The sequence below is a fragment of the Heterodontus francisci genome, chromosome 10 (genome assembly GCF_036365525.1).
Source record: "Heterodontus francisci isolate sHetFra1 chromosome 10, sHetFra1.hap1, whole genome shotgun sequence".
NCBI classification, from domain to species: domain Eukaryota; kingdom Metazoa; phylum Chordata; class Chondrichthyes; order Heterodontiformes; family Heterodontidae; genus Heterodontus; species Heterodontus francisci.
Window position 1 is genome coordinate 24,800,666 of NC_090380.1, and position 22,455 is coordinate 24,823,120.

Below are 22,455 nucleotides of genomic sequence, written 5' to 3' on the forward strand. Positions count from 1 at the left end.
TTGTGGGGCTGGAGGAGATTACAGAGATAGGGAGGAGTGAGGACACGAAGAGATTTGAAAACAAGGATGAGAGTTTTAAAATCAAGATGTTGCTTGACTGAGAGCCAATGTAGATCAGCAAGAACAGGGGTGATGAGGGAACAGGATTTGGTGTGAGTTAAGACACAGGCAGCAGAGTTTTAGTAGACCTCAAGTTTATGGAGGGTAGAATGTAGGAGACGAGCCAGGAGTGTGTTGGAATTGTCACGTCTAGAGGTAACGAAGACATGAAGGAGGGTTTCAGCAGCAGATGAGCTGAGGCAGGGATGAAATCAGCCATGTTATGGAGGTGGAAGTAGTCAGTCTTGGTGATGGCACAAATATGAGGTCAGAAGCTCATCACTGGGTCAATATGACACCAAGGTTGTGAACAGACTGTTTTAGTCTCAGACTGTGCCCAGGGAGAGGGACGGAGTCGGTAGCTAGGAAACAGAGTTTGGAGTTGGCAGTGAATACAATAGCTTCTGTCTTCCCAATATTTAATTGGAAGACGTTTCTGCTCATCCAGTACTGGACGTCAGATAAACAGTCTGATAATTTAGCAACAAGAGAGGAGTTGAGAGAGGTGGTGGTGAGCTAGAGCTGGGTGTCATCAGTGTACATGTAAAAACTAATGCCATGCTTTCGGATGATGTCACTCAGGGGCAGCAAGTAGTTGAGAAATAGGAGGGGGTCAAGGAGAGATCCTTGGAGGACACCAGAAGTAACTGTGTGGCAGCAGGAAGAGAAGCCATTGCAAGTGATACTCTGGCTATGAGTAGATGGATAAGAATGGATTGAAAACAAAGTGCAGATTGCAAACAGAGTGTGGAGATACGAGTTTGGTGAATGGGGATTTTAACTGTCAATATCTTTCTAAAGTTTTGGTCTGCAGTGAGTGTTTAACTGGGATTTACCCTCTAGGTAAAGTAGGGTTAAGAAAGTAAAGTAAGGTTAAGAAAGTAAAGTAAGCTTCTTTCAGCTTTAGGCAGGAATTAACAGGCTCTACTGCAGAGTAGCTGATTAGTTAAGTAGCTGACCAGTCAAATCTGGTTGCTGCAGTTTCAGCTTCAAAAAGTATAAATACAGAGATCTGGGTGCGGATTGCAAGCAGAGTGTGAAGATACGAGTTTTGTGAGTGGGGATTTTAAGTGTCAATATCTTTCTAAAAATCTGGTCTGCAGTTAGCATTTAACTGGGATTTACCCTCTAGATAAGGTAGGGTTAAGAAAATAAAGTAAGTTTCTTCCAGTTTTAGGCAGGTATTAACAGGCTTTATTGCAGAATAGCTGATTAGTTAAGTAGTTGACCAGTCCAATCTGGTTGCTGCAGTTTCAGCTTCAATAAGTATAAATACAGAGGTCTGGATGCAGACTGCAAATGGTGTGTAGATTGCAAGTAGAGTGTGGAGATACGAGTTTGGTGAATGGCAAGTTTGGTGAAGGGGGGAGGAGGTGCTCCTTTTATTCCTGCTTTTTGCGCCCTCCAGTATTTGGTTCTTGCTTTGGTGCAGTGGAAGGAGCTGGTTGGTGAGTAACTGGTAAGCTATTCTACTTATAATAAATAGTCTGTAAAGTTAAGGAATGGCAGGGCAGCTCGGGTGAGTGGAATGTACAGCCTGTGGAATGTGGGAAGTCATGGATGCACCATGTGTCCGAGACCAACACATCTGCAGGAATGCTTGCTGCACAAGCTTGAACTCTGGGTTTCGGAACTCGAGTGGCGGCTGGAGTCACTGCGGTGCATGTGCGAGGCAGAGAACTACGTGGCTAGCATGTTTAGGGAGGTAGTTACATTGCAGGTTAGGAGCATGCAGGCAGAGAGGGAATGGGTGACCGCCAGGCAGTCTAAGAGAACCAGTTAGGTAGTGCAGGTGTCCCCTGAGACGATCTCACTTGCTAATTGATTTTCCATTTTGCATACTGGTGAGGCTGTTGGTTCCTCAGAGGAGCACAGTCAGGTCCAAGTTTGTGGCACCACAGGTGGCTCAGCTGTACAGGAGGGGAGGAAGAAGAGTGGAAGAGCAGTAGTGATAAGGGATTTGTTAGTTGACTCCAGGATGGTGTGTTGCCTCCCTGGTGCCAGGGTCAAGGATGTCACAGAACGGCTACAGGATATTCTTCTGGGAGAGGGTGAACAGCCAGAGGTCGTGGTCCATGTTGACCAATGACAAAGGTAGGGAAGGGGGATGAGGTCCTGAAAGCAGATTTTAGAGAGCTATGAGGAGTTTAAAAAGCAGGACCTCAAAAGCAATAATCTCAGGATTATTCCCAGTCCCACGTGCCAGTGAGCATAGGAAAAGGAGAACCGAGCAATTGAACATGTGACTGGAGAGCTGGTGTAGGAGGGAGGGCATCAGATTTCTGAGGCATTGGGACCAGCTCTGGGGCAGGTGGGTCATGTACAAGATGGACTGGTTGCATCTTAGCAGGTCTGGGCCTAATATCCTCGCAGGGTGATTTGCTAGTGTTGTTGGGGAGAGTTTAAACTAGATTGCCGGGGGGCAGGAACCTGAGAGGGAGATCAGATTGGAGGGAAGCAAAGCTGGTAACATGTCAGAGGTGTGGGAACCAGGAACATATAACAGAGGAATACCAAGGTGTACTGGGGGAGAGAGATAAGACTAGAGTAGGAAGTAGGAAGTTATTAGGGGGGATCAGAGTAAGGGAGAAAGTAATAAAGTCTAAATCAGGGTTAATGTGCAGATATGTGAATGCATGGAGTGTGGTTAATGAGATTGGTGAGGTACAAGTGCAGATTTCCTTTTGGAAATATGACGTTGTAGCTATAACAGAGACCTGGCTCCAAGAAGGGTAGTTAAATATTCCTGGATACAAGGTGTTCAGGAAAGTTAGGAAAGGGAGAAAAGGGGGAGGGGTGGCAGTATTGATTAAGGAGAGCATTGCAATGCTGGAGAAAAAGGATATCCCAGAGGGGTCAAAGACAGATTCAATTAGGCTAGAGCTAAGGAACAAAAAAGGTGCAGTTCCATTGCTCGGTGTTGTCTATAGGCCACCAGCTAATGGGAAGGACATGGAGGAACAAATTTGCAACGACCTTAGAGAGGTGCAAAAATTGTAGGGTAGATATAATGGCAGACTTTAATTATCCAAACATAGACTGGGATAGTAGTAGTGTAAAGGGCAGTGAGGGGCAAAAGTTCCTAGAGTGTGTTCAGGAAAATTTTCTACAACAGTATGTTGCTAGTCCAATGAGAAAGGAGGCACTGCTAGACCTGGTTCTTGGGAATGAGGTGGGCCAAGTGGATCAAGTATTAGTAGGAGATCATTTAGGGGACAATGATCATTGCATCATAAGGTTTAGGGTAACTATGGAAAAGGACAAAGAACAATACAGAGTAAGAATAATTAACTAGGGGAAAGCCAACCTCATTGGGGTAAGAATGGAACTGGGCGAATAAATTGGAAACAAAAGTTGGCAGGAAAACCGGTAGATGAACAATGGGCTACCTTCAATGAAGAGATAGTTCGGGCACAGTCAGGAATGTTCCCTCGAAGGGGAAAGGTAGGGCAAACAAAACTAGAGTTCCCTGGATGACAAAAGAGGTAGAGGTTAAGATAAAGAAGAAAAAGTGTGCTTATGACAGATGCCAGGTAGAAAATACTATTGAGAACCAGGCTGAATATAGAAGGTCCAGAGGGGAAATGAAAAAGCAAATAAGAGAAGCAAAAGGTATTAAAGGAAATCTCAAAGTTTTCTGTAGACATATAAATAGTAATTGGGTGGTAAAAGGAGAAGTGGGGCCAATTAGGGACTATAAAGGGAGTTAACACATGGAGGCAGAGGGCATAGCTGAGGTATTAAAAGATTACTTTGCATCTATCTTTACCAAGAAAGAAGTTGAAACCCAAGCAATGGTGAAAGAGGAGGTAATTCAAACACCAGAAGGGTTTAAAATTGATAAAGAGGACGTATTAGATAGGCTGTCTATACATAAAGTGGATAAAGCACCAGGACCAGATGAGATGCATCCAAGAATACTGAAGGAACTGAGGGTGAAAATAGCAGAGACACTGGCCAGAATTTTTCAGTCTTCCTTATACTCAAGGGTGTTGCCAGAGGACTGGAGAATTGAAAATGTTACACTTGTTCAAAAAAGGGTGTAAAGGATAAGCCCAGCAACTACAGGCCAGTCAGTTTAACCTCGGTGGTGGGGAAACTTCGAGAAAAACTAATTCGGGACATTAATAGACTCATGGACAAATGTAGGTTCATTAAGGAAAGCCAGCATGGATTTCTTAAGTGAAAATCATGTTTAACTAACATAGAACATAGAACATAGAACAGTACAGCACAGTACAGGCCCTTCGGCCCACGATGTTGTGCCGAACCTTTAACCTACTCTAGGATCAAACTACCTACATACCCTTCATACTCTATCATCCATGTACCTATCCAAGAGTCGCTTAAATGTCCCTAATGTATCTGCTTCTATTACCACCGCTGGCAGTGCATTCCACGCACCCACCACTCTCTGTGTAAAGAACCTACCTCTGACATCTCCCCAAAACCTTCCTCCAATCACCTTAAAATTATGCACCCTGGTGACAGCCCTTTCCGCCCTGGGAAAAAGTCTCTGGCTATCCACTCTATCTATGCCTCTCATCATCTTGTACCCCTCTATCAAGTCACCTCTCATCCTTCTTCGCTCCAATGAGAAAAGCCCTAGCTCCCTCAACCTTTCTTCGTAAGACATGCCCTCCAGTCCAGGCAGCATCCTGGTAAATCTCCTCTGCACCCTCTCTAAAGCTTCCACATCCTTCCTATAATGAGGCGACCAGAACTGAACACAATATTCCAAGTGTGGTCGAACCAGGGCCTTATAGAGCTGCAGCATAACCTCGCAGCTCTTAAACTCAATCCTCCTGTTAATGAAAGCCAACACACCATACGCTTTCTTAACAACCCTATCAACTTGGGTGGCAACTTTGAGCGATCTATGGACATGGACGCCAAGATCCCTCTGTTCCTCCACACTACCAAGAATCCTGTCTTTAAGCCTGTATTCTGCATTCAAATTCGACCTTCCAAAATGAATCACTTCACACTTTTCCAGGTTGAACTCCATCTGCCACTTCTCAGCCCAGCTCTGCATCCTGTCAATGTCCCGTTGCAACCTACAACAGCCTTCCACACTATCCACAACTCCGGCAACCTTCGTGTCATCGGCAAACTTGCTAACCCAGCCTTCCACTTCCTCATCCAAGTCATTTATAAAAATCACAAAGAGCAGAGGTCCCAGAACAGATCCTTGTGGAACACCACTGCTCACCGAGCTCCATGCTGAATACTTTCCATCTACTACCACCCTCTGACTTCTATGGGCCAGCCAATTCTGTATCCAAACAGCCAACTTTCCCTGTATCCCATGCCTCCTTACTTTCTGAATGAGCCTACCATGGGGAACCTTATCAAACGCCTTGCTAAAATCCATATACACCACATCCACTGCTCTTCCTTCATCAACATGTTTTGTCACATCTTCAAAGAATTCATGACCTGCCCCTCACAAAGCCATGCTGACTGTCTCTAATCAAACTATGCTTTTCCAAATAATCATGAATCCTGTCTCTCAGAATCCTCTCCAATAATTTGCCCACCACCGACGTAAGACTGACTGGTCTATAATTCCCAGGGTTATCCCTATTCCCTTTCTTGAACAAGGGAATAACATTTTCCACCCTCCAATCATCTGGTACTACTCCAGTGGACAGTGAGGACGCAAAGATCATCGCCAAAGGCGCGGCAATCTCTTCCCTCGCTTCCCGTAATATCCTTGGGTATATCCCGTCTGGCCCCGGGGACTTATCTGTCCTCATGTCTTTCAAAATTTCCAGCACATCCTCCCTCTTAACATCAACCTGTTTGAAAATATCAGCCTGTTTCACGCTGTCCTCACAAACGACCAGGTCCCTCTCACTAGTGAATACTGAAGCAAAGTATTCATTTAGGACCTCCCCTACCTCCTCCGACTCCAGGCACAAGTTCCCTCCACTATCCCTGATCGGCCTTACCCTCACTCTCGCCATCCTCTTGTTCCTCACATAAGTGTAGAACGCCTTGGGATTTTCCTTAATCCTACCCGCCAAGACTTTTTCATGTCCCCTTCTAGCTCTCCTCAGTCCATTCTTCAGTTCCTTCCTGGCTACCTTGTAACCCTCTAGAGCCCTGTCTGATCCTTGCTTCCTCAACCTTAAGTAAGCTTCCTTCTTCCTCTTGACTAGCTGTTCCACATCTCTTGTCATCCAAGGTTCCTTCACCCTACCATCCCTTCCTTGCCTCATCGGGACAAAACTATCCAGCAGTCGCAGCAAGTGCTCCCTAAACAACCTCCACATTTCTGTCATGCATTTCCCTGAGAACATCTGTTCCCAATTTATGCTCCCCAGTTCCTGCCTAATAGCATTGTAATTCCCCCTCCCCCAATTAAATATTTTCCCATCCCGTCTGCTCCTGTCCCTCTCCATGACTATAGTAAAGGTCAGGGAGTTGTGATCACTATCACCGAAATGCTCTCCCACCGAGAGATCTGCCACCTGGCCTCGTTCGTTGCCAAGCACCAAATCCAACATAGCCTCCCCTCTAGTCAGCCTATCTACATATTGAGTCAGGAAACCTTCTTGGACACACCTGACAAAAACTGCTCCATCCAAACTATTTGCACGAAGGAGGTTCCAATCAATATTAGGGAAGTTGAAGTCACCCATGACAACAACCCTGTTACTTCTGCAACTTTCCAAAATCTGCCTCCCAATCTGTTCCTCCGTGTCTCTGTTGCTATTGGGGGGTCTATAGAAAACTCCCAATAAAGTGAGTGCTCCTTTCCTGTTTCTGACCTCCACCCATAATGACTCAGTAGACAAACCCTCCTCTACAACCTTCCTTTCTGCAGCTGTGATACGATCCCTGATTAGCAATGCCACTCCCCCACCTCTTTTACCTCCCTCCCTATTCCTTTTGAAACATCTAAACCCCGGAACATCCAACATCCATTCCTATCCCTGTGATATCCAAGTCTCCGTAATGGCCACAACATCGTAGCTCCAAGTACTAATCCATGCTCTAAGTTCATCACCCTTATTCCTGACACTTCTTGCGTTAAAATAGACATACTTCAACCCATCATACTGGCTGCAACTTTGCCCTTTCAACTGTCTAACCTTCCTCACAGACTTTCTGCACTCTGTATCTGCCTGTTCAACAGCTACCTCATCCACTGATCCGTAGCTCTGGTCCCCATCCACTGATCCGTAGCTCCGGTTCCCATCCCCTTGCCAAACTAGTTTAAACCCTCCCGAAGAGTGCTAGCAAACCTCCCGCCCAGGATATTGGTGCCCCTCCAGTTCAGATGCAACCCGTCCTTCTTGTACATGTCCCACCTTCCCCAGAAGGTATCCCAATGATCCACATATCTGAAGCCCTCCATCCTACACCAGCTCTGTAGCCACGTGTTCAGCTACACTCGCTCCCTGTTTCTAGCCTCACTAGCACGTGGCACCGGTATCAATCCTGAGATTACTATTCTGCTCGTCCTGCCTTTTAGCTTCCAACCTAACTCCCTATATTTGCTTTTCAGGTCCTCATCCCTTTTCCTAGCTATGTCATTGGTACCGATGTGTACCACGACCTCTGGCTGCTCCCCCTCCCCCTTAAGAATCCTGTAGACTCGATCCGAGACATCCCTGACCCTGGCACCCGGGAGGCAACATACCATCCGGGAGTCTCGTTCGCGACCACAGAATCTCCTGTCTGTTGCTCTAACCATTGAATCTCCTATCACTATCGCTCTCCTATTCTCCCCCCTTCCCTTCTGAGCCACAGAGCCAGGCTCAGTGCCAGAGACCTGGCCGCTGTGGCTTTCCCCTGGTAGGTCGTCCCCCCCAACCGTATCCAAAATGGTATACTTATTATTGAGGGGAATGGCCACAGGGGATCCCTGCACTGTGCGCCTATTCCCTTTCCCTCCCCTGACGGTCACCCAGCTACCTTTATCCTGTAACATAGGTGTCACTACTTCCCTATAACTGCTCTCTATCACCCCCTCAGCATCCTGAATGATCCGAAGTTCATCCAGCTCCAGCTCCAGTTCCCTAACGCGGTCTGTGAGGAGCTGCAGTTGGGTGCACTTCTCACAGGTGAAGTCAGCAGGGACACAAGTGGTGACCCTTACCTCCCACATCCTGCAAGAGGAGCATGCAACTGCCCTAGCTTCCATCACCTCTGCACTAAATTGACACAGAGATTATGTAAAAATAAAGGAAAACCTTACCTTACCAAACCCTCCACACAAGAGTCTTTTTTTTTTTGGTTGGAGGAGGAGGATGGGTGGGAGACACTACACGTGTAGTGTTTCGGGTTTAGCCACTGCCTGAATATATAAGTTCACTTACCCAGCAGTCCCCGTGTCTGCGTCCGCCGAATCGCTAGGTAAGTACTTTATAGCTCAACTTACCTTCCCGGCTGCCCCCTGGCTCGCACTCTCACTGCTACCACTATTCAAAAAGAAGCTGCCGAATCGCTAGGTAAGTACTTTATACTGAAACTTACCTTCCCAGCTGCCCCCTGGCTCGCACTCTCACTGCTACCGCTGTAGTTGTTTGAGGAGGTAACAAAGAGGGTTGATGAAGGCAATGCTGTTGTTGTCGTGTACATGGACTTTCAAAAAGTGTTTGATACAGTGCCACACAACAGACTTGTGAGCAAACTTATAGCTCATGGAACAAAAGGGACAGTGGCAACATAGATACGGAATTGGCTGAGTGACAGGAAACAAAGAGTAGGGTTTAATGGATGTTTTTCGGGCTGGAGGAAGGTTTGTAGTGGAGTTCCCCGGGGATCAGTGTTAGGACCCTTGCTTTTCCTGATATATATTAATGACCTGGACATTGGTGTACAGGGCATAGTTTCAAAGTTTGCAGCTGATACGAAACTTGGAAACATTGTGAACTGTGAGGAGGATAGTGTAGAATTCCAAAAGGACATAGACAAGTTGGTGGAATGGGCAGACAGGTGGCAGATGAAGTTCAATGCAGAGAAATGTGAAGTGATTCATTTTGGTAGGAAGAACATGGAGAGACAATATAAAATAAAGCATACAATTCTAAAGGAGGTGCAGGAACAGAGGGACCTGGGTGTATATGTGCATAGGTCTTTGAAGGTGGCAGGACAGGTTGAGAGAGCGGTTAATAAAGCATACAGTATCCTGGGCTTTATTAATGGGGCATAGAGTACAAGAGCAAGGAAGTTATGTTGAACTTGTATAAGACACTAATTCAGCCTCAGGTGGAGTATTGCGTCCAATTCTGGGCACCGCACTTTAGGAAAGGCATGAGGGCATTGGAGAGAGTACAGAAAAAAATTCACGAGTTATGAAGATAGATTGGAGAAGTTAGAACTGTTTTCCTTGGAGAAGAGAAGGCTGAGAGGTGATTTGATAGAGGTATTCAAAATCTAGAGGGGTCTGGACAGAGTAGGTAGAGAGAAACTGTTCCCACTCGTGAAAGGATCGAGAATGAGAGGGCACAGATTTAAAGTATTTGGTAAGAGAAGCAAAAGTGACATGAGGAAAAACGTTTTCACACAGAGTGTTTAAGGTCTGGAATGTGCTGCCTGAGAACGTGGTAGAGGCAGGTTTAATTGAAGCATTCAAAAGGGAATTTGACAGTTATATGAAAAGGGAGAATGTGCAGGGTTACATGGAGGAAATGGGGCGATGGAACTGAGTGAATTTCTCTTTTGGAGAGCTGGTGCGGACACGATGGGCCGAATAGCCTCCTTCTGCACTGAAACGATTCTGTGATTCTGGAACTGCGTGAGAGTAGTTCCACCAGGCTTGACAACAGTGGACAGGCCTTGGAGGAGGATGGTGTGGTCAACCCTATCAAAGGTAGTAGACTGGTCAAGTAGGGATGAGAAAGGAAAGTTTACCTTTGACATTGTCACATAGAATGTCATTTGCAACTTTGAAAAGAGCTGTTTTGGTTCTGTGGCAGGGCAGAAACTTGATCGGAGGAATTAAAACATGGAGTTCCTGGAAAAGATGGGCCCAAGCAGAGGCAGCAGGGGCTAACTGGGTGGTGGGGGGGAGGCATGCCTGCATGGTCCTAACCTCCATGGAGTAGACAGTGCTGGCAATTATTGGAACAGCTATTGCTGAGGCCATGGCCAGTGGCAGGGCTGAAACCACTGAAGATATTTGTGTCCTCAGATCTAATCCTCCTTCTCACATCCCACTCCCCCCTCATCCCACAATCTTTCCTGATTTAGAAGCTGCAGAAGGTGTAAGTGTGCACCTCCTACTTTCCTCCCCTGTCCACATTACAACTCTACCCTTTCTCCTTTCAGATACCCAAGAGGTCCAACCTGGCCAGCAAGTGGGGGAACAAGTAGACAATGATGGTGAAGACACAGCACTGTAACTTGATGTCACACACGCAGCCACCAGCTCAGATACTGATCCTGACTGAATGTATCTTACAGGATAAATTAAAAATGGGGTCTGCCATGATGAGTCACCAGGCATGAGTGGCTTACAACCAGGGCAGGGGGCAAGGAAAGTACAGATACTAGCTTGCCAGAGGGCAAGGTCGCACATGGGTTCTTGCAGCAGAGGACTCAGATGAGGCAGCCTCCAGAAGAATGCTGATGCATATGCACAAAGACATGCTTGATGCATTGGGAAACCTGCCAGAAAGCATGCATTCAATATCGAGGAGCATGGAGGAGTCTGGCACTAATTTGACACCGGAATTTGTACGGACCTTGGATCTCTTCCTTTCCAATATGGCATCCTGCATCATGGGGAAGCCTGCAATCCTAGGGAAGCCATGTTCTTGCTCCCCCTGCTTCTTTCTGGCAAGGGAGAATAAAATGTATTCAGCTCATTTTGCAAATCAAGCCTCAGTGACCTCACTTATGCAACAATGGACAGAAATGTGCGAGATGTTGCAAATATTGCCTGCTCCAGCCTGGAAGGGACCAGATGCATAAACGTTCATCACCACTATCCCGTTCACAGCCACTGACAATGCAGTCCGTGCCCTACTCTGGTTGCACTTGACACTGCTGCAGCTGGCAGATTTCAGTGAGGGCATACTCATTAAAGCGCAGACATCTCACACATGAAGGTTAGGTAGGACAGTTGCTCCTTGAACACCCTGGGTAGATATAGTCTCTTGCTGACAGTCCTTCATTCTCTCCTCCTTCTCCCTCTTCTAGCAGTTTGTCTGGCTCTGCGTGATCTTTGTTCATTCTCCTAGAAATGTTCCATTCCAAGGAGAAAGTATACTACTGCACTCATGTCTGGGAACTACAGGTTTGTGCAGAAGCCTTGCATTTAGAAAACGCATGTTCAGCTGTGTGACATTAAGAGAGGGCGTCAGCTGGACTAGTGAGCTCCCAAATGGCAACACTAGTGTCAAACCAGTGTTGCATGGTGATTAACGTCATGGTCTGTCCGTGCTGCATACTTCTGGTGAACATTCGGTGTCCATGCAATTCGCCCCCACAAGTGTGCGTGGATGCTGCAGACACCAATTTGGAGTTCTAAAGCACTTGTTGCATGAAAAGAAATGAGTGTTAATAAGCTTAATTTCTTCCATGTATGTCAGCTTGGCTCAGTGGTAGCACTCTGGAGTCAGCAGGTTATAGATTCAAGCCTCAGCCTGGGATTTGAACGCAGCTGACACCAGTGCAATACTGAGGGAGTGCTACATTGCCAGAAATGACGCCTTTTGAGTGAGATGTTAAACTTAGGCCCAGTCCAGGAGAAGATTGTTGAATAACCATGGTACTTTTGCAAAGAAAGTTTGTTAATCTGTCAACATTCATCCCTCACTTAACATGACAAAAATAGATTAATTGGCCACTATTGTTTGTGGAACGTCTCTGTGAGCAAATTGGCTTCAATGTTCACCTACAATAGCAACAGCGACTGTACTTTAAAAACATTTCATTGGCCGTGAAGCCCTTTCACATGTCCTAAAGTCATGAAAGGCATTATAGAATCATAGAATGGCTACAGCACTGGAGGCCATTCGTCCCATCATGTCTGTGCTGGCTCTCTGCAGGAGCAACTTGGCTTTTCCCTGCCCTTTCCCTGTAGCCCTGCAATTTTTTACTCTTCAGGTATTTATCCAATTCCCTTTTGAAAACTATGATTGAATCTGCCTTCACCACACTCTCGGGCAGTGCATTTCTATCTTAACCTCACGCTGCATAAAAAGGTTTTTCCTCATGTTGCTTCTTTTGCCATTCAGCGTGTATCATTATCTTGACTCTTATTTATTTAGAGATACAGAACTGAAACAGGCCCTTCGGCCCACCACATCTGTGCCGACCATCAACCACCCATTTATACTAATCCTACATCAATCCCATATTCTTACCAGTTCCCCACCTTCCCTCAATTCCCCTACCTATACTAGAGGCAATTTATAATGGCCAATTTACCTATCAACCTACAAGTCTTTGGCTGTGGGAGGAAACCAGAGCACCCGACGAAAACCCACGCAGACACAGGGAGAACTTGCAAACTCCGCACAGACAGTACCCAGAATCGAACCCGGGTCGCAGGAGCTGTGAGGCTGCGGTGCTAACCACTGCACCATTCTTCCACCAATGGGAACAGGTATGTAAATGTAGGCTCTTTCTTTTGCTCTTAACTCAAGAAATCAATCAAAAAATATTGTCATTGTGTTACTATGAGGGAAATAATTTAGAAATAATACACCACAAAATAGTTTTGATCATGTTCCTGTTGTCCAGATGTTCTGGTTCACTCTAACAGAGCAACATCCCAAGCAGTTAAATAACAAATATGTTTAAGAATGAAAATTACATTGGTCACCGAAACAAATTTAGTTTAAAATATATACTGTCAATCTTTAATGTCAATTTAGGACAAAAATTGATGAAATTTTGGGGTAATTGAGAATTAAATTGGACAGATGTTTCAATATTGAATACAAATTTGCCTGCTTTCTAACAAATGCCAGAAATGAATCTTTCATAATGATCAGGTTAGCCTTAATGAATTAATCAATTTTGTTCAACATCACATTGACTGCCAGACACTGATTCTTATCCTTAGGGTGTTCCTCTCCACAAGACTGACAGTTCATCAATTCACCTCTAATCAGCTTGGGCTCCCATTTACTGGATTTCCAATTGGCTCTTATATTCTTGACATGCTCTTTTTACCTACCTGTATGGACTATTCATTATTACTGAGCCATTTCATCTGAGTCCCTTGAAGATCAACTGCTCTTTCCTTGTCTATATCTTTCTTACGGTCATGGTCTGGCTCTCTCAGTAGTTTGTCTCTCACTATCTCTGGCTCACACATGGCTGTTTCTGATTCTGATTTGGAAGTCAATCCCTTCAGAAATAGTGACTTTCACAGTTCACTAAATCATCAATATCTGCAAGATGCTTAACCCACTCTTTTGAACTGAATCTCTATCTTCCATATATAAGGCCTCATTTTATACACCCCACATTTTGCAGAAATGGTATGGGCGGAGGTTTATATGACAGAAGGGGGATTCTGACTTAAGCCCACAATGTCTCGAACCCACCAGTGAACGCTGGTGACAGTCAGGGTCCAGGTTAAAGGAGGCCCAGGCAACTGCTATTTGTTTCACTTTTTACTGGTTTCTTGTGAGTCAGAAGGAGTAGGGTTGCTCATCCTGACCCCACTTGGGCATCAGCTGCCCTGAACTTCCTCTCCTCCCCTCCATCGAGGACTTTCCTGATTACCACTTCCATTCCTGACTTACCTTTCCCCACACCCTTTCCGTGGGTTCCCAGTGATGGTCGACATCTACCTGCCAGCGGTGACATGATTTGTGGGAGTCAGGATCTGACCATGTTACTGAAGCCCAGAGTTAAAATCTGTCTGGATTCACACTCCAAGTGGAGTGGACAACCACTTTGTACCCTGCAATCCCGAAGTTTAAATCAGGGCTATAGAACAAAGAAAGAACAAGCTTGCATTTATACAGGAGCAGGGTTTCTCACACCAGGAGCCTCACACTTGGATGCAGACCCCACAGGAAATTAAAATGAATTAATGGAAACTTCTGTATTGCACACTGGCCTTTGCATTCCCCAAGTCCCCACATGTATTCCGATGTATGAAGCTCTGTGCTAAAAGGAAAAGTGTGTAAAATCAACCCTTAATTTCAACTGGCTAAAATTCTTAAACTTGTCTAAAAATCTCACCATTCTCTCTCCACTCCCCAACTCTGTAACTTCCATAACCTCCCTTCCCCATCCCACATTCTCCATTCCTCTGATTCCAGACCCTTGTGCGTTATCCCCCCACTCAACACCACCCCAATTATGTCTTCAGCTGTTGAGGCCCCAGATCCTGGAATTCTCTTCCTAAATCCCTATCCTTCACCTTTCTTTGCTCCTCCAAAACTGTTCTTAAAACCCATCTCTTTGGCTCAGCTTTCTTGATATCTCTTTAGCTTGGTATCCAAGTGCCTTGGTGTTTCTCTACATTAATAAGCTACATTAATGCAAGTTGTCACAGACATCAGTTGTGTAATCGCCAATCACAATATGGATGTTACAACCCCGAAGCCTTTTCTATATCGGCTAGTTGATAACTTGCCCAGCTTTGCTTGAATCCTTTTTTCCAGTTTGTGGCTGGTCTTTCAGTTAGAAGTTACAATTGCTCAGTTGGTTAATCCATTCACATCACCTCACAGACTCTATGATACACAATCATTGCCACAACAGCTACTGCAACCTCCTCCAGCCCTACAACTTTCTGAGAGCTCTGTGTTGCTCCAACTCCTGCCTCTTGTGCATTCTCGATTTTCTTCACCCCACCATTTGCAGCTGTGCCTTCAGCCATCTAGGCCCTAAACTCTGGAATTTCCTCTCTGAAGCCCTCCAATTCTTCATCATTTTCTTTCTTCTTTAAGATGCTCCTTAAAGCCTACCATTTTAATCAAGCTTTTGGCCACCTGTCCTATTACCTCTTTCTTTGGCTTGAAGTCAATTTTTGTTTGGGAAGTGCTTTGGGACACTTTACTGCATTAAAAGCACTGTATAAATGCAAGTTCATGCATAGGGAGATGTCTTAAAGTGTTTTACAAGCTCAAGGAAAATAACGGACTCTGAGCAGGAATTAAAAAAAATAGTATGGGGCAAAAGGCTTGAGCAAAGAAGGAGACTTTGAAACAAGGATGGAGGTGACAATGCAGAAGGATTCAGGAAGGGGGTTTCAGAGAATAGAAGTTGAATGAAGACTCACTGAGGGTGGGGTGGAGGCAATGAGGAACAAAGAGTAAGCCAGTGCTGTAGGAGCAGAGGGTGAGTGCAGGGATATATGTGGCTGGAGGAGATTGCTGAGGTACAATGGAGGTTCAAAAGTGAGGAATATGAATGTAATTTTCCCTGGGTATTGGGAGCCACTGGAGTTTGGAAAAGACGTGAGTACAGTCGCAGGTAAGGACAGAAGCCACCACATGCTGGGATTTGTGGAAAGTGAGGCAATGAGGCTGCTAGGAGTGCATCAGAGAAGTCAAGTCTCAGTGGGGTAAAGCCATGCACTAGGGACAGCAGTGGGGGAAAGACCAGGACAAAGGTGGGAAATGTTTAAGAAATAAATCTCAGTAATGGAACAGATGTGGAGGTGGGTACTGTTTTCAATGTTGGACAGTATGCCAAGCTTGGGAAGCTGGGGAGGTTGATGGAGTCAAAGCATGAATGTGTTAGCTGTAGGTTCTTTATGGTTCTGTGTCTCATTATTTCTGAGCAAAGCTCTGCAAAGCACACATCCTAAGACACCACTGGGGCTAACTTGGACCATTTTAACACTGGTTTTTAAGGTGCTGTGCAGCCACATAAGGCATAAAAATGGGGTACGAGATGTGCGCACATACTTCTGAAGTGAGTTGGATGTCATCTTGGTAAAGGGGTTTACGTGCACACCCAACCGCTGTCGGCAACATGTAGGGTATACGATACTGGCTTGACACCACTGCTGTCATTTTCCAACACCAGACTGCAGAAATGCCTTGTTTTAACTTTGCACAGCTGAGCAGAACTTAAACACAATTATTACAACTAGGTGAGAAAGGGGTCTCGGGGTTCCCTTACAGCCTTTTCCTGGTTTGGCCGTAATAGGGTTTAATTTTTAAAACATCATGTTTTTAGCTTCCCCTCAGTGAATCCTTGTTCACTGCTCTCCAATTGTAATGGCAAAGAAATCAACCAGACAGGTTTTCTTAGATTTAAACAGGGTGTAATTTTATTAACCTTAAAACCCTAATTCGGTTTAAACTACTAAAAATACGCAACACGACCATGCTGGCATGCATACGCAATAAACACACTCGCAAATAGAGACAGAAAAAGGAGAAAGAATTAAAGGGAAGAGGTTTGAAGTAATATGGAGTTCAGTTACTCGTTTTGAGTTGGATGTACAGTCTTTGATTGCAGTTAAATCTTGTAGTTCTCGTTGGGGCCCAGTGCACGCTTTCAAACTTGTTTCACTGGTTTTCTGTCTTGAGGCTTGAGTGGCTTCTGTGCTTTTTGTGAGAGAGAGAGAGACAAGGAGATGCTGTCTTCCTGAAGTTCAGTTGCAGTCTGTTTTCAAACTGTTCTGTGAGCACAATTCAAACCGAACCTGGGAACAGCGGTTAGTCATGTGACTAGCTCCTTATTTGGGACAACTTCTCCTGTGAGGTTTTGTGGATTCTTTCAATCCTAGCAGACACCCTTAGTGGGGGGTGGGAGGGCGGGGATGGAACGCTGGCTTTTACATATTCAGTGTCTCTTGATCCAAAATCCATCTGGCTAATTGAATTAGGGGAAGCACTCCCAATGTCTCCTCTAACTGTCTTTTACAATGCAAATGGACTGCCATGTTTTCAGTGGTCTTTTAAACCAAGCCACTTCCAGTTCAGCAACAGTTTAAAATTAATGTTCCATATGATGAAATTAATATGTCTCATTTTGGCACCTCCCAACAGCACTATTTAAAGGGATCATGAACTACTCCCAGGTTAGTTGCTGGATTATTTCTTCTGGCTGCTGGTGAAAATCTATATGTATTTGGTGTTTTCCTATACCTGCCTAAAGTTTGAATAGTTTACGTGGAGTGGTATAGCTGGTGTTCAATCACATTTTTGGTCATTTAAAATCTAATGCTGAAAGAAGTTGCTTGCAGACGTGACCTGGTAGAGCTTCCCCTGGGAATAGAAAACAACTGAAGAGAGACTCCGCAGAGCAGGACAAGTTGCTAGAATGGGCGGGGGGGGGGAGGGGGGTGGGTGTGTGGAAGAGGGTGGTGGTGAGGGAGGAGCGGGGTGAGGGGCGGTGCGTGGAGAAGAGCTCCCAGCAGGAGACCATATCCCCCAGAGTCTTTAGGGAGCAATTTCCTTATATTAACTTCAGCGTGGACCAATCCTTGAGGCATCTTTGCTTTACAAAAGAGGTCATGACTGAAATCTGCCAACTGCTGCAGCCACAACTGCAACCTCGAAGCAGGGCAAGCACAGTATTGCCTGTGACTATCAAGGTGATGGTGGCTCTGGGCTTTATGCATCTGGCACCTTCTAGGCTGGAAATATAAACAACATCTCGGAGTTGCAATACACTGCTCTATAAGGGAGGTCACTGAGGCTGTCTATACACAGAGAAACAGCGTCATCTTCATTCCATCTTTTCTGAGACAAGTGAGAAGAGTGAACTCAAAGGTTTGCTCAGTTTGCAGCCTTCCCCATGGTGCAGGGTACCATTCACTGCATGATCACTGCCTTGTGTGTGCCTTATGTGAACACAGCCATTTTCATGAACCAGTATGTCCTGCCAGTGACCACAGCTGCACTGATACCACTTCCCATGATAGAGCACCGTCTCCTCCATGGGGGTTAAAACATGCAGTTGTGCTTGTCCTCCTGTTCTTTCCTGTTGCTTATTTTATGTGCCACTTTGTCCTACAAGAGGGAACTGTGTCAGTGAGTGTTCTGCTATATGTCTGACTGATGTGGCTGTCATGGTTGAATAGCTGCCAGTATGTGTGTGAGCTGTGAGTTGTGGTTGTGAGTCTTCCAAAAGTGCTAAGTATGTGAGGATGAGGTAAAATATATGAATTTTAGGGTTGAGTCCTGATGGATAGAGATTGCTGGATAGGTGGGTGATGGTAGTCTAATGAATTAAGCAATGTACAGTTGATAGGACATGTCATTTAATGATTGATCTCACTCACCTTGACAACTCATTTCAGATCTTTAAACTTCTTCCTGAACTGTATCCCTAATCTTGGAGCTACACTCCTGGCATTGATTTCCACTGTGGCTTCTTCCCACTGGCTCCTGAGCATACAGCCGTAATCATATTGAATGGCGGAGCCAGTTCAAAGAGGCAAATGGCCTAGTCCTGCTCCTATTTCTTATCTTCTTATGTCTGGAGTGCCTCCTGCCCACACCCCCTGTGGATACAGGATGTCTCCCCTTCCCTCCACATCCTTCTCCAATACCTCCCGCGTGTTATCAGAAAACTTTATTGCATGCTCTCTTGCATGTTCAGCTGTTCTTCAATCTTTTTTTTTTTATTTCCAAAATATACTTTATTCATAAAAATCTGTAAAAATTACATTGCCAAACAGTTTCCAAACAGCACCAAAAAATACAAACATTGCAAGGGAGATCAGTTTCCTTCAATACTGTCATGAGTTTCTTCCCAACCCTTCCGTTTCACAATTGTCATGTCAATTACAGTTTTACATTTACAGCAATTCAGAATATTAACGATACAGTTCGAGGGGTTTCCCATGGATCCAGCCCCTCAGTCTAGCTTGGTGGGGGAACCTTACACTGTGGTCTTTCCCCATTGAGCCTTTGCTGCGGCTGCCCCAAGCTTTAGTGCGTCCCTCAGCACGTAGTCCTGGACCTTGGAATGTGCCAGTCTGCAACATTCGGTGGTGGACAACTCTTTGCGCTGGAAGACCAGCAAGTTTCGGGCAGACCAAAGGGCGTCTTTCACCGAATTGATAGTCCTCCAGCAGCAGTTGATGTTTGTCTCGGTGTGCGTCCCTGGGAACAGCCCGTAGAGCACAGACTCCTGTGTTACAGAGCTGCTTGGGATGAACCTTGACAAAAACCACTGCATCTCTTTCCACACCTGCTTTGCAAAGGCACATTCCAGGAGGAGGTGGGCGACCGTCTCTTCCCCACCACAGCCAACGCGGGGGCACTGTGCGGAGGGGGCGAGACTTCGGGTGTGCATGAAGGATCTGACGGGGAGGGCCCTTCTCACCACCAGCCAAGCTACGTCTTGGTGCTGTTCTTCAATCTTGCCCAGCACAAGATTCACTTCACAGAGGACTGCTACCACATCTTGCAAGTACAATGCAGCTCTCCTTTAAGAATTGCAGGCTGCCTTTAAGTAGCACTAGCCATTTGTGATGTTGGGTCCTATACTGATACATGCAGCCAACAAACAGTGTGAGGAGTGCTGACTGCAGGCAGCAATCATTTGAAGTAGCAGGCTACACAAATTTAATGTGCTGCCTGCGATACACTGAACAGGCACAGATGAATTGTGTTTCATGATCCCCTCCATATCTGTTTTCGGGGGTTATCCAATTTAACCCCCTCTAACTTAGCACGGCTTCAAGTAAGTTTGGAGACTTAAACATACGTTGTTCCTGAGTTCAACTCCAGCAACTATGCCAGTGATAGCATTGATTGTTTCATTTATGCTGATTAGAGCATTGTAATTTGAATAATTTTATGTTTATTTTATGATCTCAATTTGCATACACCAGCTGTTATTAGTGAGCGCTTGCAGATGCTCTGGCAAAGCAGTGAGAGATAGGGGAATGTGTCCCTCCTGAAAATGTTTTGGGATGGTTTTTAGACCCCTTCCCCTCAACACCACATGCTCACTCACTTTTTATACATGATTGCATTCCATCAATCACTGGTTTACAAAGCAGTACGCCTCTCACCCGTACTCTCTTTCCACGATTAACAGTGGACTCCTGGAGCTTTTATCTTCATTAGAACACTTTCAGGTGGAACTTTTCCATAAGATTTTTTTTGGAAGTCCAATTATCTATGCTATCGGATATTCCATTATCTACTTGATCTGTCGCGTCTTCAAAACAGGTCAGGAAGTTTAACAGCCAGGATCATTCGCTTTTCAATCTATACTGGCTGATTCTTATTAAGTTTTTGTCAAGTCGGTACTTTTCCAGGCATAGAATGAGTTATATTATTTTATTTATTACGAATGTTATACCAACAAGCTTGCAGTTGACTGGATGAGATTTATTGCCTTTTGAAATCCAGAGATTACATTTGGACGCTCATTGATGCACAATGATTCCTCTCTGATGATAGACCTTGCCCTGAAAATTCCCTCCCTCGTCTTTTTCAACATCTAGAAGGAAAAAAAAACTTGCATTCATATAGCGCCTTTAATGACCTCAGGATGGCCCAAAGTGTTTTACAGTTAATGCAGTACTATTGATGTGCAATCACTGTTGCAATATAGGAAATGAGGCAGCCAATTTGCACATAGCAAGGTTCCACAAACAACAACTTGATACTGACCAGAATTATATTTCCTTTGTTCATTTACAGGATGTGACTGTTGCAAGCAAGGCCAGCATACATCTTTAATTACCCTTGAGACGGTGGTGGTGAGCTGCTTTCTTGAACCGCTGCAGTCCAAGTGGTGACGGTACACCCACAGTGCTGTTAGGAAGGGAGCTCCAGGATTTTGATCCAATGATGAAGAAACAAAGATATATTTCCCAAGTCAGGATGGTGTGTGGCTTGAGGAGGAATTTGCAGGAGGTGGTGTTCCCATGTGTCTGCTGATCTTCTCCTTCTAGGTGATAGAGATCGCAGGTTTGGAAGAAGCTTTGGTGTGGTGAGTAGATGATGCACACTGCTGTTACAGTGTGCCAGTGGTGAAGGGAGTGAATGTTGAAGGTGGTGGCTGGGACGCCAATCGAGTGGGGTGTTTTGTCCTGCATGGTGTTGAGCTTCTTGAGTGTTGTTGGAGCTGCACCCATCCAGGCAAGTGGACAGTATTCCATCACACTCCTGACTTGTGCCTTGTAGATGGTGGACAGGCTTTGGGGAGAAAGGAGGTGAGTTACTCGCCACAGGATTCCCAGCCTCTGAGCTGCTCTTGTAGCCATAGAATTAGTGTGGCTGGTCTATGTTTTCAGTGGTGTCGGTTGAGGGATAAATATTGGCCAGGACATTGGGAAGAAACTCCCCTGAATGTCTTCAAAATAGTGCCATGGAATCCTAGGCTAAATGTCATCTGGCCCAGGAGATTAGATAGTCTGACGTCCCTTTAAGTTATCAAGTACCTCTGCCACATCAAGCTCTTAGATATTGGGTGTAACTGTGCCCGGTCGTGTTAATTTCTTTCAAGTGCCATATCGATTAACCATTAATACAATCTGAATATCCAGTCATGGTCATGTTTCTTGTAGCACAACCACTTCAAAAACTCACTTTCATTCAGCACCATTTTAGAAAGGAAATGCTACAAAGAACTATTTGCTTTAAATATCCTGTCCTTTCTCTCCATTTCCATCAATATTTTCTTGAATACTTTTCTTTCTATAACAAATTGGATTGGTCGTATTATCATCAGATTGGGCCAACGTTCAGTGTATTTGTATCTACATGGGGTGGATTAGACTCTATTTTTTGCTGTATTAGCAAACCAGTGAACTGCAAATGAGAGCATCCAAATATTTGCTCATTTAAGGGTCTAGAGTGAATTGAATAAAACATTCTAGTGTGTGCTTGAGTTAATAGGGAGTTGAGTTATTTCCTGAATCCACATATAACACTTTGCCTGTTTAGATTTTATTCATCGCCATGAACTATGCAGAACTGCATTCTCCTCATTATATTTTGGCAGGTTTTATGAGTGCCGTTTTGTATGCAAGGAGTATGGAGTGTGGAAATGTATTTCAATCTGTCCTTGCAATAGGCCTTTCTTCCTTGTCACCCACTTGGGTATGACCATTAGATTCCCAGCTGATTGGTGCCGTTTCTTCTCCCTTCATCCCCCCACATGCCTCCCGAGCCAAGATTAAAAAGCACAATCAAAATTTGCAGTACCTCATTTTGCCATTAATCTCATAATTGACCTGCGTCCCTTCCTATTCCAGAATGCATTTCATTTTCTTTGTTGGGTTTCTGCATTGTCTGGTTCACAATTCCTTAAAGGTACAATCAGACATTCCCAAGGGATACCAAAGGTTTTGCTCATATTACATGATTCCTCTCCTTGGTGCACAGCAATTTTCCATATCTCCGGCTAATTTCGTTCTCAGCATTTTCTCATGGATCAGGTCACGTGCAACTCGTGTATCCAGTTTTGTATCAAATCCTCCTGTAACAATGATCTAGAAATCTG